Below are 15585 nucleotides of genomic sequence, written 5' to 3'. Positions count from 1 at the left end.
ATTTCCAGCTAATAGTAAGTAAACAGTCACTTTGTATGGAAGGTGTAAGAAGCAGTAGGAACACTTTGGCAGGGAGAAGAATAAAAATTTAAATGAGTCTGTTTATTATCCAGCGGGGACGCTGACAGCAGTACTGGAGGAGCTGCACGGCCGTCCATGCTGACGTGTTATTAGGTCTCCGAGCTGCGTACGCTCAGGTCGTGCTGTGCTCGCAGAGGTCAGCCGGCAGAGACGCTCTCATTCATAGTTAATGTGCCATGATAGAGCCATCAGGATTTTGTGCTGATCTTTAATTTGCCCATGCATGTGTCAGAGGAGACCTTGCCATGTGGTCTTGTCCTTGCAGATGCGCGCACACGCATACACACCGACCCACCCTGAACTGGATAAGCAGAAGAAGATGGATGATGGAGAGGATGTGAACATGAGGTGTTTGTGTCTCATTTAGAAGCTGAAGCATCTGATGAATAATTTAGAAGTGTTTTCTAAAGCATGTGTTACATTCGCTCTTATTTTATAATTGAACGCCTTAATTCCTTTTCCATAACTGGCAGCTGCTTCACAGCTGTTCCACCTCTCTCCCATGTGACTGCATTAAATATTACATAAACCACAAAAGGGAGCTCCCCCTATGGATTTTCTGCTGCTTCTTTGTCCCATCATTTGTTTCAAACAGCTGCCAGCGTTTTCGGATCTGTATCCTTCACCTCGTCGTCAGAGGAAATCCACCACAAACATTTCCTCCATTTCTTCTTTTATTCTCTTTTGCTTTCAACACCTTTCTGACAGTAACGGACACTTGGCGCTAAGCCTCCCCCTCACACACACACCCGCATCGTCTGTTTTTGTCTCTCTCTTTTCATCTTCGTCTGTCTCTCCAACGCTCCTCTATATTTCTGGATAGCTACTACACTGGGACTTTTTGGCAGCTCCTCTGCCTGTAACTGACACTTCAATGGGAATCTGGGTGCAGCGAGGAGGTGGTGGGTGAAAAGGGGAGACTGTAACCTAGCCGTGACTCATTCATGCACTATTCTACTATTGATTAGCCTCACGCTGCTCACACACTGCCTGCCGATCAGCTGGTTTACTGTGTAGGCAGATGAGCTGCTCATAAATGAAGAGCAACTTTCGACATGAAATATAATCCTCATATAGTTGATGTTTTGCTTTACAGTCCATGTTTATATGCTTATGAACATGAGGCTGTATATAAACGATGGAACCGGCCTGACATCACCCGAGTAGCATCAAACTGAGCATCCTGGCTGCTGCCATCTTGGTTTTTAGGAGCCAAAAGTGAGGGCGGAGTACTACAAAAGCTAACACCAGCTCAGTTAGGAGAACAATGCATAGAGACACGACCCCAGTCTCACAGGCCTACAGAGCAGTCGGTGAGCATCTGGAGACCACCTGTTCCTGGGGAAAGTGTTAAAAGCGTGATCGGTTGGTGAGCGGTTCCAGGAAGGTGCTGCAATCGCTAGTGTCAAAGTGGTTGCCAAGAGATACGTGGTGCTACACCGAAAACCTCCTTGTGATTGTTTTGGTTGCTAGCGGCTTGCTGCAGTCACCAGCAGTTTTCCACCAATTTCACCTCCAGCAACAATTTCCAACCAGTAAAGGAATACATATTTTTCCCTAGCAACTGGGCTCACTCATCTAAAAAACTGGAGCACAGACATCTTGAACGAGATGTTATTATAATTAACTAGACAGCAATTAATTGCACTAAAAAGTCTCAAAAGATGACCAAGAAGTCCAGTTCAGTAACTCTAATTAGCTGAAGCAAAGCCTAGCAGACGGCTAGCAGCTACGGTCTACACTCTCAGTATTCAATGCGCCAAATAATAGAAGTCTGCCAGACCATATCTTTACATTTATACATGCTGTGGAATCATAATTCTCACTGCCCGTTCATGTTATATGGAAACGTAACCACCCTGTGGAATATTTAAACTCACTATAACATCACTAGAATCTTCAGGACCCTAATTTTAATAATATGTATGAAAGAAATCCATAATAACTACAGAAAGTAGCTAAAAAGTGCACTAACCCACAAAGGAAATGAAAATTGTCTTTTGTATTTACATATTTTGCTAGACACAGACATGCCATAGCTGTACATGTTAATGAAAACGATAAAGTGAATCTGTTAGAGGACAGATACATGAATGCATGATATGTAAGTGTAAATTCTCTTGTTTTATATGCAAAAAGAATTATTGCTCTATTGTATGTGGTTGCAATTCTACCAGCATTTAAAACAGTTACATAATTGGGCTCACAAAGGGCTACAACTATTTAATTTGTGAGCTGAGGAAACAAGACCAAAACCTTTTTCCGCACCAGGTGTCAAACCTGCTGTAAACATGCTTTTTAATACTGTGAAACTGAACATTTTTACATGGGAATCTATGAGGTTGACTTATTTTTGAGCCCCAAGTGGTCATTTGAGGAACTGCAGTTTTTTGTCACCACTGGATTGGCTTAATCTTTTAGACCCGCGGGTTGCTGCCTGGTGTGACCGCCGCCGGCTCGTGAAGTCCTGTTGTGAGACTTCGAGCTGAGTGTTTTCACTGTCGCCATCTTACCTTTGTGGAACCAAATGTCACGGGAATACTGCACATTACAGGCTAGCAACCTGTCAGAGCATACTGCTCTTTATTTATAGCGATGGGTACCATCATTTAGAAAATGAACATCATGTTTTATTCAATGAGACTTTAAACTAGGGACCGAGCTCATGAATTCACCAGGAAAGAGTTGACTTTAAGGAGAGCTGAGGGTTGTTTTCCTCTTTCATTCAAACAGACTTATTTTTGCAGCCATTAGAGAGAACGCAGGTTTAAGACACTTCCACACTGGCTTTAGACCACGTCCATCATTTATATACAGTCCATAGGAGAGGCTGTGTGTGCGTGTTTCCTGCATGTGCTGAACACATGAGCCTTTCTGGTCTCTGTGGCCCATTCTGCATCAGCGGCTCTGTCATATTATCACACCTAAGGGTCTTTCTGTCCCTTTGCAGAAAAATTAGTTATTTGCTCGAAGGAAATGAATTTTCCAACCGAGAGGACCATAAGAACGGTGAGGTGGGGAGGGTGAGAGCACACACACACACACACACACACACACACACACACACACACACACACACACACACACACACACACACACACACACACACACACACACACATTTCTCTAATTAAATGTCAAAAGGCAGGGTATGAAAATCAATGCAGCATTGTGTACAGAGAGAATGCAAGGCAGCCGATTCAAAAAGGCAAAGGAGCGCCGTGAGGCTGATTATTTGACAAGCCCACTGTTAATGAAATCCACTCTTGAATCAGGAGCAACAAACCCCAGGCAGTAAAACAAGAGTAATGTGGGATGGGGCTGACGTGGGGCTCACAGCTTGATGCGACGTTATGAATATGATATCAGTGCTTCATAATATACTTTCTTCTTTTCTCTGTATTTCACTTCACACTTACTGTATTTTCCCCCTCCTCCACTCCCTCTGTGGATTTCTTCTTTCTTTCAAGCGACTGGGAAAGTAATGCCTACAGTCTGTGCCTGCGAGGATTCATATCACAGACAGGTGCAGGGTGAGAGCGTGAAGACAACGTGAATAATATGCTCCTCCATGTTCCTCTTCCTTCGCCACTGGCGTTCTCCATGTTCCTCTTTGAGTTTCTCTCCCGCTCCTGTGGCTCTCACTCGAGCACCATCTCCCTTTTCTTTCCTTCCATCCATCACTCTCTCCATCTCTGTGTGTCTCTCTTGCAAATATTCCCCTAAGACTAGCACATGCCCCGAGGCACCTGATGGAGGATTGAGGCCCCCCTCCCTCCCTACCCAAACCAGACTTGCTGCTCAAAGCTTACACAGATTTACAGCATCGGAGACGATGTGGTCACATTGGCAAAAAAAAAAAAAAAAAAAATGAAAGAAAAATATCCCCAACTTATTTGTGTCAGACACACGGGGGGGGGGGGGGGGGGGGGGGGGGGGGGGGGGGGGGCAGACAAACGAGCCAAAGTGTGCCGGTAACGATACCGTCCTGCGGGTCCCACCTGTGCCACAGATTGTTCAAATGTAAAAAAATGTAAAAAAAAAACAAACCAAAAAAACACCATCTGGCCCACCACACATAAAAACCTCACAGTGTTTGTGAGCACAGCAGCAAATAAAAATAGTATTTTTATGCTGAGTAGAGCTGGAGGAGGAGGAGGAATCAGGGGGGCCTACGCACAGTTTTGTGCTTAAATCATCATTTAAACAGAATCCGACGGATCGATTGGAGCTGCTCGAGGCCCGCTGTGGTTCTAAAGGGGAAATGTGGAACCACAGTACTGAACGAGCAGAGCTTCAAGCTAACTGTACTGTGAAGGGTGTAGGCCTAAATTAGGCACTGTAATCACTGACGGGGTGCACTTCTATCTTTATTAGGAACAAGGGAATAAATATTTTAAAACCAACTGTAACTGATTATAAAATTTTATATTTTGACAAGATTCCAAACATTAATCCTTTTGCCCCCTCTGGGTGCAGAGGGGTGCATGCTGCCATCCTCCAATCTGAGCCTCACAACAGAATGCAAACATGCTGTATTATAAAGCACATACATTATAACTCACCCTATTAAAATTGATTGATTGCTTTATTTTAAGAATAAGCAACAATGTACATTGCAAACAGGATTCTATTCTATTGACCTAGATGCCATTCTACTTATTTAAGCTATTTGTTACATATTTGTTGAGTATAATGCAAATTTTAATTGCTGTAACAATGTAATTTCCCATCTTTGGGATAAATAAAGTATATCTTACATTAAATAGCTGCACGCTTCATTATGTCGGAGGGAGCAGTTTGTAAATGTTCGCAGATACTGCAACGTTTACAGATTGTAACCAGGTCTTGATTTCTGAAAGGAGACGTTACTCATTAGTTATTTGTATTCATTCATTCATTCTTAAGCAAACAAACCCCTACAGGAACCAGGTCCAGAAGGAGAAGAATGGAGAAGGAGATAAATACATGAGAAGAAAAAAAAGGGGGGGGTCTCAATCCAACAAGCTTCCCACCATTTGGGCTCAACGTTCGTGGCTTCTTTATGGATACATGGAAAGCTCGAGCTAAACCATATCAATAAAGTGAGAAACCATTTTTGCCGAGCAGGCGAGTAATAGTGTTTCCATCTGACTAAAAACCCGAGTTTCTTTGTGCCGTTGCATCTGATGCAGATGATTTAAAAATGAGACAGATGGAGACAGGAGAGCAGAAATATCTAAGATCAGACAGATTTTCTTTAACCATGTGATGAAGGTGCCAGTTGGGCCTAAAGGGCATAGTGTTTGGGTCAGCCTTGGACTTCATGCGTGGAGCCGTATGCATCCTGTATATGACAGTGTATTTTTTTGATCATCAGGAGTCCTGGAGGCCTGCTTAACCAAGTCCCACTTACCATCATATCAAAACTAGGATTCAGGTCAGAGACAGCTGTCTACCTGCAGTGTGTTCCTGTCCTTCCCAGGATTTTGGAATCATCTGAGGGATGCGGTTGAACTTTTCTCGAGCTCTGCAGGTATTTGCTGTATGTGGATGAGTGTGTTTGTCTGCAGGCAGAAGAGATGACTCCCCTCTTTGCTCACTGAGTGAACATGTTAGTAACACAGCTTTACATTCATACCATTAACTCCCTCCAGATGGCAGCTCCTCCTACTCCCCCACCTGCGCACATTCAGACGTGATGCCGGGCAGATGACTGACTGCGTCAGAGAGCCATCATTGCCGCGTCCCTTTTTTGGCATCGCTGCCTCGTTCTCCCACGGGCCCAGGGTCCACGTGATTGTGCCAGTCTGTTCTCTAATGCCCGTTTCCTTTCATTTTTACACTCCTGAGCCAGAGACAGCCACAGCCGGAGGCCCTGTCCACCCCATTCTCACGAACGAAATTGTTCTTCAAAGCCTGCAGATTTGGCCCAAACATTTACTTCACCTCAAAGAAGCCCTGATCGGATTTTAGTGGTTAAAAGGTTACACATTTGTGGCCTAGAATAAAAAAATTATACTCCAATTATGACAAAACAAACTGAGAAATGGGATGAAATGTCAAAGGTCGCTTTTACTGTGACAACCCTTTTCAGATCCTTATTCAACTTCATGTCTCAGGAACAGAAACGCGGTCAGAGAAAAACCTCCAAGGTTCCTTCTGTTTCCAGTTCCTGCCATTTGCTCTCACTCCTCTAAAAGCTTCAGTGCATACGCATTTACCTACAAGGCCATCGCTCGATTCATCTGCGTCTGGCAAAGCTGCGGGCGAGCTTTCTAAGAGGAATTCAAAGAGGCTTTTTTGGAAGGAAGAAAAGGGTTAAGGGGGTTACACGGTGCTGGAGGAAAGAGCAGCAGCAGCATTGTTATGTTGATACAAACACTCCACTTTGAAATCGGTTTCTCATCACGCTCCCTCTGATTTGGCTTGTCAGATGACAATTAAAGTGTGACGGGGTGCAGGATTAAGAAAGATTATCAGAGGACTACTGACGGTTAGAAAATGCAAAGCTACGAGGGAGGATGGACTTAATCTAACATTTATTTTCTTAGTTTTCCAGCCCGACTTCTGTGTGGGAGAAATACACCAGTTCTATCAAACCGGGCTTATAAATGAGTTCTACTTTCATCTTTTTATTCCTAAACTCACACACCAGAAACACCTGCATCACTGCAAAAGGAAGCGGAAAAGAAAACAATGTAAAGTCACCTTAATTAGCTGCCAATAAGAAACTATATAAAGTAATAATAATAACAACAACACATGCAAAGATGCTTTCCCTGAAAATGTTTAAAAACAGGACATGAATAATTCAAACAAGCATGGCCTCAGTTGTGTAATCAATCAGTATGCGATACAAATAATCCCAAACCAGTGGCTGATGGTAGGGTGGCTATGGCCATCATTTAAATACAGTCTATAATCTATGACTGTAATTAATCTCCATCAGTGCCTTGCTCTTGATTAGAGAGAGGCACTGTTGTTCTACATATTTACACTTGCAGCATAATAAGAGTTCCCTGTCAGACTCCCAAATCTGATGCAACATATTTGTAAGAAGTGCAGAGAATATGTGAAAAAACTGCAGCTCCGGGAGAAAATGTTCCAACTGTAAACAAGGCTGCAAACAGCTAATAATTACAATCAGCTAATTGTGCTTGTAAAATGGACTAGAGGGAAACGAACAAACAGATAATCTCAGACAAAATCCTGCATCCCTCGTGAATCTCACATGCAGACACACACCTGCCATCCTTCCTGTGGCCCTGTAATGAACCTATTCAGAGGGAACAGGGATGATTCAACCCTCCAATCAGGAGGCTGCTGCCCCAGATACCCAGCACCTCTACAGGACACAGATTTGAATCAAATCAGGGCAGCGAGGTTGCATCCAGAGGACTAAAACTACAGCAGGACAGTCAGATTCTACAAAATGCTGAATGTGAACGTGAGGCCTGCACTTTCTCCCCTGTTCAGTCACAATCATCATCTAATTTCAGGCATGTGACAAAAAGTGCCGCCTTGAAACGACATCAGATCCCCATAGGCTGTTTTTTTAAAATAAATAATGCAGCCCGGTGTCTGCTGAACAGCCCTTTAAGCATAAACAAGTATTTGTAATTGGAGAAGCTGGTATGTGTGATAAATGACACAGAGAGGCTCTTCTGTTTTGATTTTGCAGTTTTTATGCATTTCCACGACGGATTGAAAGTCTCATAAATATTCAGAGTGTGAGTCTGACAGTGCGAGCGAGGAGGAGATGGGTAGCTTTTACAAACTTTGGCCTCTCTGTGGATGCTAAATGGCTTAGCACTCGACACATAATCTACTGTACTAACAGAGAATCTATCACCTGGCAGGTGGCTGCCATCATTTTTCTGGATCTTTTGGTTTACAGCTAAAAAAAAAAACTGTTATCTTTTGAAAGATCTCCCCCTCTCATTACTATAAACATCTCTCAGACAAAGAGAGCAGCCTGCAGCTTTTCCATCACTGTTCACTTTCTTGATTGATTGATTGACTTTTCTTTTTGTTCTCCAAACACAGAACCGTTAGGGAGTGCAGAAAATTGCCTGCAAGGATTTATGGCCTCATTTAGATGAATGTGTTAAGAGAGTCAATTTACATTTTAAATGGAAACATTACCTTTCCTTTCATGGGATCAGCCAACTGTTTATGAGTCCCTATAAACACAGACACAGTAAAGATGTCACCACAGTGTAAATTTTACGGCGCGCACACGCTCGCTCTTGCCAGCCCACCTCTCCGCCTCAGCATCGATTTGGCCTGCTTTTCCTGCTGCAGGTGTCTAACTAAGTTTAAAGCAAGTGGGAGATAAAAGCTTGAATCACATTGGAGAGGGAATCCAAAAAGTGTCACTAAGCATTTGGAAAACATCAGTGGGCCAAAAATAAATAATAAAAAAACGTCTGTGATGATGTGAGCGTTTTGAATGATCTTCATGAGCTGCGGTAATTTTTTAGATACATTAAAGAGATGAAAGGAAACAAAGGAGAGAGAGAGAGAGATTCATCATTGGTCCCCTGGCCTGAGTCCAGTGACCGGATGCATAAAACCCTTCAGGTTTACGATGAAAACTGTAGGTCAGAGGTATGAAGCTGGAGGTCCTCTTTCATAAATCAATTAACTGTAAATCAAAGATGGAAGTAGCCACCAGTGTGAAGCCTCGTGAACATTTTCACGGTTTTGAAGCCGAATCTTCACCATAATTTACAAAACTAACTTCATGTTCTGTTCAGCGTGGGGGAGCTGAGAGTTGTTTTTCCATAGACTTCTAACAGGAGTCGCCCCCTGCTGGCCATAAAAAGAATGCAGGTTTTATAGATTGTCATGCGCACAAGCTGGATTTGTACCCTTGTCTTTAAAACATGAAAAAGTGTAAAATTTTCTTCATTTTATCATTTGCATATCAAATCGCCTTTCCCACCCCACATTTTTCAACATGGATATGAAAAGAACATGAAGCCATGAAGAACAATTTCTCTGCTCTGAAAAGGAAAGACGTTTATTAAAGAAACTCAACTTTATAAGATGAGAGGAAAAGGATGATGGCAGAAGTTACAGACAAGCTGAAACCTGCATTGATCAACTGCAGTTCCTCTGATGGACATTTGAGACTGGCTGTAAAAGGGAGTCAATCCCCACAACATTAAAAGCTTTATTTATTTATTCACACAGTTTTGGCCTCTATGGATAGTTTCCCATTCGTGACGACTGAGTCGGTTGAATTTGTTGACTCATCCATCTGCATATTGGCCACAATGACTGACAGGTATCCCGAAACAGGGATCTGTATATTTGACTGAAAATTAGATTCACCAGTTATGGCTGTTTCATGTGGGGAATAACAGACAGGGATGGAGTGATTCTGGGCCAATGTTTAAAACAAGACTGCGGCTGATAGCTGATGCTGATGATGTTTGTTTATTTAGATTTTATTTTCATTTCATCCATCCTTTCTGTTTTGAGGTGCTTAAGCTCTTCGTCGCACCATCTTTCAGCATTTAGCATCATAAGATTGACTGATATCAGTCGATATCAATGCTCAGCCTATATAAATGAAAATAAATACATAAAACAAAGCAATTAAAGCTGCAATCAAAGGCACAGGGCACAGAGAGACTAAAGCTTTAGGAAGGTTGTAATTCACAAGCATTAAATGGTTCAGTGTTGTTAACTTAGACTTGTAAAGAAATACTAAAACCTTCAAATCTGACACGAAAATTATTTTTCCTTGTATTTTGCTGAATGCATGCTGTCTCCTCATATTTCATATTCAAATCTAGAAGAAAGTCTGCAAATTTGCACCTCTTTAACCTTACAGAGATGTAGGGGGCACATTTGTGTAGACTGTGCCTGCAGGGACCTAAATGGACTTTTACTGTACATCTATTTCCGGAGGTGTATATGAGATGAAAATACACAAAAATGAGGGTGTAAGATTAAAATGTGCGTCTCTAAACTGCATAAGTGTGTGCACGTGAGAGGAGCAGGATAGTGATGTATTGTCAGTGGAAAGGTTGGGGAGTGGGAGGGTGCAGAGCGAACCAAAGGTGCATTTTGATGGCAGGAGTGTAGTGTGGCACTTCATCACAGAGAGCGGTCAAGTGTGTGTAGTTTGAGATCTAAAAAGCATGGTGAACACACACACACACACACACACACACACACACACACACACACACACACACACACACACACACACACACACACACACACACACACACACACACATCAGAGGGTCACTGTCCCTCCTCAGCAGACTAATCGTGTATTTCTAGTGGCCAGTGGAGGTCCTCTTGACTCAGACTCAGAGGGAAGTATGTGGTGATGAGCAGCAGTCAACAAATGTGCCTTCATACTGACACAGTTTACTTGTGTGTACATGCAGCAGTTTATAGTACGAGCCTGAAATGAGATTCAAAGGTCAGCTTGGCTCACATCAAACACACACACACACACACACACACACACACACACACACACACACACACACACACACACACACACACAGTGTAACATAGTTTGCCATAGGTCAGTTTAGTCCCACTATGTCTGGTGATGTGGCTCCCTCACCACCACCACCACCTGGAACATGTTTTTTTAGATGACAGCACAGAAATGCATCTATTGTTTCGCAAACACAGTCAGCTATTTCCCACAAACACAACAGACTGCGCAGCGTCTCACAACAACAACACTGGCTTAAATCTAAAGCACAACACCAGCAGTATTTCTCTCTCTCACACGCCGATACAAGAATTCCTCCACGGTTCATTTAACTGGACAGTGGAAAAAAATAAATATAATAAAAATCACTCCGCACGGGGCTGCTGCGCTGAAATTCTAATTGCACATAATCATAAACTTACCCGCTGTGACTGGAGAGACGCCGAGACAGCTGAGGACGAGCAGGAAAATTCTCTCCATGTTTCTAATGCTGCGAAGACGTGCGGTCCCATTTACTCTGGCCGGGGGTGCCGTGTTAACCGCCGAAGTGCTGAGCCGTGTTGTGCTGCTTGGCATTCACGTCAGTTCGTGCGTATTGTCTCGACTGGAAAGGCGACAACGGCGGTCTGTCCGCGGGCTTTTCAGCACCTCGGACAGCGCTTCAGCAACACCTCCGCTCACTCGGCAACCTCCGACCAGCAACCGGCAACCTGCAACCAGCAGGTGAGCTTCATTATCGACCGGTCTCAATGCGTCGTCGAGCCAACTGTGCTCCAAAACCCTCCCAGATCTGCTACCTCTGCTGCTGCTGCTTTTTGTGGTGTGGTGGTGGTGATGCTGGAGGTGGTGCTCAGCACCGCTCAGCTGCTGCAGACAGAGTGAAACGTGCTGGCTTTGTACACGAGCCCCTGGACTGTCCCTGCCTGCCACACCGACTCCAGCGAGAGAGCAAGGCTGCAAGCCCACCTGGCTGTAACATCAACAGCAAAAAGTCGAGAAATTTCGAAAAACCGAAACCTAAAATTCAACTTTGAAGATTTTCTGTAACCCAGAAGCCACCGTTTGATTTTCATATGGCCTTAAAAAACAAACAAACAAACAAACAAATACACGCCTTCCTCCACCCTCAGTAACACACCGTCCACGTTACAAAGGGCAGCCAACACCACCACGCTTTAAAGGCAGACTTCTCCCAGGCCCCCAGAAGCACTACAGCTGATCCGCTTGCCACCAAATGCCTCTCCCTTTCTCTCTCATCCTGCAGCTTCAGTTGCCCACTCCTATACTCTGAATTATTGCTGCCCACTCATCGATTAAATATGCATACACTGGCCCACGCAAACAGTTGCAAAGATAAGCTCTCCGTGGAGCCGCTTTGAATCCTTTTTTCCCCCCACTTCAAAAACAAACACGTGCCTCTTGACTTTACCACTGAGTTGACTTCCCCACCGCCGCCGCCTCCACTCCCTCCCTCATTCGACTCACATTGTTTCAAAGCGAGCAAAGTGGGGGAAAAAGTCTGCATAATTACCTTAGATGTTTTGCCCTGCAGCGCGATGTGGATTTGAAGCTTTCCGGGATGTTAGTTTGTATGTGTGGAGGGGAGGGGAGTGTCAGTCCCGAGTCAGGAGACCGGCACTGTCCCCTAGCTGTGTCCCCAAGAAATGTTTTCTTTACCCCGCTGTGCACCTCGATTCATAGCCCGCTTCCTCTGACGTGCTTCATAGCAACACTGTTGTTGGTGGTGGAGGGGTTATTGTGCTGTTTTTTATGCATGCTTCCCTCCTGTAGGCTCTCCCCCTCCGTCTAATATGTGAGTGAGGGAGAGGAAGGGAGTTTATGAGGAGACAGGGGGAATATAGCCTCTATCCTCACCAACATAATGCATCTGCACAGCATGCGGTGGAAGAAGTATTCACACTTTTACACTGAAAATACTCCAGAACAAATAGAAGTCATGCATAATTAAAACTGCTCTTTTATAATACAAAATCTCACAAGTATCCCCCAAATCTGCTGCTCTGTCCTTCTGTTCAGCTGTCAGCTACAACTTTGCTTCCAAGGGTTGAAAACTGACCATGCACTGAGCTTCAGGGCTCAGCTTGAGCTAAAATCTCACACCTTCAAATCAGCACATTACCCTCATGTCATCATGTCAAGACAAAAAAGAAATCAGCAGCAAATGGATGCATCTGCCAACCAAAAACAACAACACCACACCGTGTTTGGGTCCATGCAGTGCATCACCCCTGAGACTCAAGCAAATGATGCTCGTTTCCTCACTTCCGTCTGAATTTGCTTTCTTTGGATTGCTTTCATGCAGAGGTGGCACTTCAGGAAAAAATGTGTCATAAATCTACTTTAACTGCGGACAGATGCAGATAACAGCTTGTAAACACAGCATGTCCTCATTTAGCAGCTTAAAAAGTCAGATTTTTCCATCTGAAGCTGGTGGAGACTTTCACTGGGTATTGGTGCTGGTGACAATACTCAGGGTAAAAGTGCCCTTTGTGCAGAACCACAGACAGTATAAAGGATGGATGTAGTTTCTGGGTCTGAAAAGTGAAGCCAGTACTTAAATTCCTTAAATCTGCATTCATTTAATGGCCACCTGTGACTGCAAAACATCTTCAGGGCTCAGTTACTTATTTCAGACACCTACTTCAGTTCTTCTGGGGGTGGCTCTCCATCATCTCCTGGGCCAACCCTGGTGTTTGGATGGGGCACCTTCCAGCGCCCCACCCATGGTTTCCAAGATGGCTACCCACCAGGAAAAACCCCAACATACAGTCACTGAGCCGGTGGTACGAGTATACCAGATTGGAATAGAGCCCAGCCAGTATCTGTCAACCTGAAGCACTTGCTCAGGCTCCTTTCTCACCAGAGGGGTGATGCTCCATGTTCCGGCAGCCACCTTTGGAAGCTGGGGGTTGGACCTCCAGGACCTTTGACCCTGATCACTGACCATCCACAATGCACCAAAATCCAATAAACCTTTATGTCCAGTCTATAACTTTTGGTCATTCAAGTGGAAAGAAGGATATTGGCTAATGACCTGTGACTGACAAATCATTAGCCAATGAACACAGTCAGATCCACCCCCCCCTCCCTCCACCACAGTGGCAACGTCCATCTTTTATGTGCACAAAGGCATTTTATTATTGGATTATAATTACTGATTATTAATCTGTACATCACTTTAATGCTGCAGCTGGAGATAATTTAATTTTAGCTGATTTGTACTTCAGAATATAAATCTGCAGATTAATGGTTGCACAAAGTAATAATGTAAAATTTTGAATAGATTAAAAAACAGAATAAATCAGTGATGCCAGACTACATTTAAATAATGGGACAATACTGCACTGATAAAATGATTTGATTAATACTGTATGAATTGCCATATTGCAGCAGTTGGTCGATTCACTGTGACTAAAGTGACAAAACCCTAACACGCATTTGCTTTCACAGCACCGCTGTCATCCTGTGCATTTTATATGGGTAACTATGGCACCTGCTCAGGAAGCATTTCTGCAGAGTGTTATCGTATTTAGGGCTGAGCCCTGACAGTATGACAACCCTGTAATAAGTGCTCAGTTTCTTATTTTTAATTGTTCTTTTCCTCAATATTTGTGCTGAAAGAGGGTGACAAGAATCAAGCGGGCAGACAACCATAAATGCTGATCCAGAGCAACTTCATGTGATCGGCTTAAGTCATTAAGAACAGACTCAGTCTTAACGGTGGATCCTTCTCAGGTGATTCAAAGTGCTTTTCTTGCTAGCTTGCAGGTTTGTTTCTGGTTATGCATGTAAACAATATAAAAGATCCTTGATTTGACAAACGATACCAACACCGAAGCGCCGCAAGCCTGCATTCTTTTTGATGGCCACCAGGGGGCGATACCTGCGGCCACTGAAAGTCTTGTTTTGTCTTATAGGAGATGATGGGAAAACAGCCCTCAGCACTGACCTCTGCAAACACTTTCCTGATGCGTTTATGGGCTCAGTCACTCATTTTGGTCTGTGTTGAATGAAACATTTTTTGGTCAATTCTGAGAGTCAGAATGACCTCAGAAGGTTTTCTCGAGGCTTCAAAACGGGACTTCAAACCAGTGGGTGATGTCCCAGCGGCTACTTCCATTTTTAATACCGTCTGTGGCCACAGTACATTACCCGGGAACTATGTGTTATGCTTATTTCAGGGCTTTCACAATACTAGTCACTGTCTACACATTATGCATGCATTAAAAATGATTGTAATATCTACAGAAAATCCATCTTTAACCTCGTCTCCCTTTTGGCAAATTAATTCCACTTTAATTTTTCATATATCATGCTTGTCATCAATATCTGGATGCTCCTGTTCCATTCATTCATATTGCTGAAGTTAGCAGTAATGAAAGCTGTCATTTTCCCCTCTAATGTAGAGATATAAGGTGGCAGGAAATTGAAACAGGCTTCCACTTTTCACAGCCTCCAGAACCAGCTTTGGACATGCTCCAATCCTCCCATTTGGAGGTCAGAAAAATCAAGCACTGACAGCTTCTGATCGATCAAAATTAACAGAGCAACATTTGGCTCTAACAGAGAGTTTTTTTTTCATCAGGCACTCTCAGATTAAGACACTATTATAGGAAATATGTTACGTGCCCTGGAAATGTTGAAATGGCAGCAGCAGCAGAAAGGAAAGGTTTCATTTATAGAAGGTGCACATCACTTTGGTAACATCTTTATTGTGAAAAGGCTGGATAAGATTCAGGGTGGAAAAAAGTTTGGGGTGAACAGAGATACACTCAGGCCACTGAAATTAGGGTGAAACTGAAGCGTGAAAGGATCCCTGAGGGCACAGACGTGTCCCGACTGGAAGAGGAGATGGAAAAAAAGGACACACGATGACCCAGAAGCACCAACTGGATGTCAGGTGGATTCTTCGACCTGGACACAGTTATATGTACAAGCAAACATGACTGAAGCATATAAGTTACCTACTGTTTTGTGGCAACAGGTCCATTCAGACCTTCTCTTACAAACTAGGAAATATTCATCAGGTTAT

The sequence above is a fragment of the Archocentrus centrarchus genome, chromosome 22, assembly GCF_007364275.1.
Source record: "Archocentrus centrarchus isolate MPI-CPG fArcCen1 chromosome 22, fArcCen1, whole genome shotgun sequence".
Taxonomy (NCBI): Eukaryota; Metazoa; Chordata; class Actinopteri; order Cichliformes; family Cichlidae; genus Archocentrus; species Archocentrus centrarchus.
The sequence above is the reverse complement of the archived record's forward strand: the minus strand, read 5'-3'. Positions refer to the sequence as shown.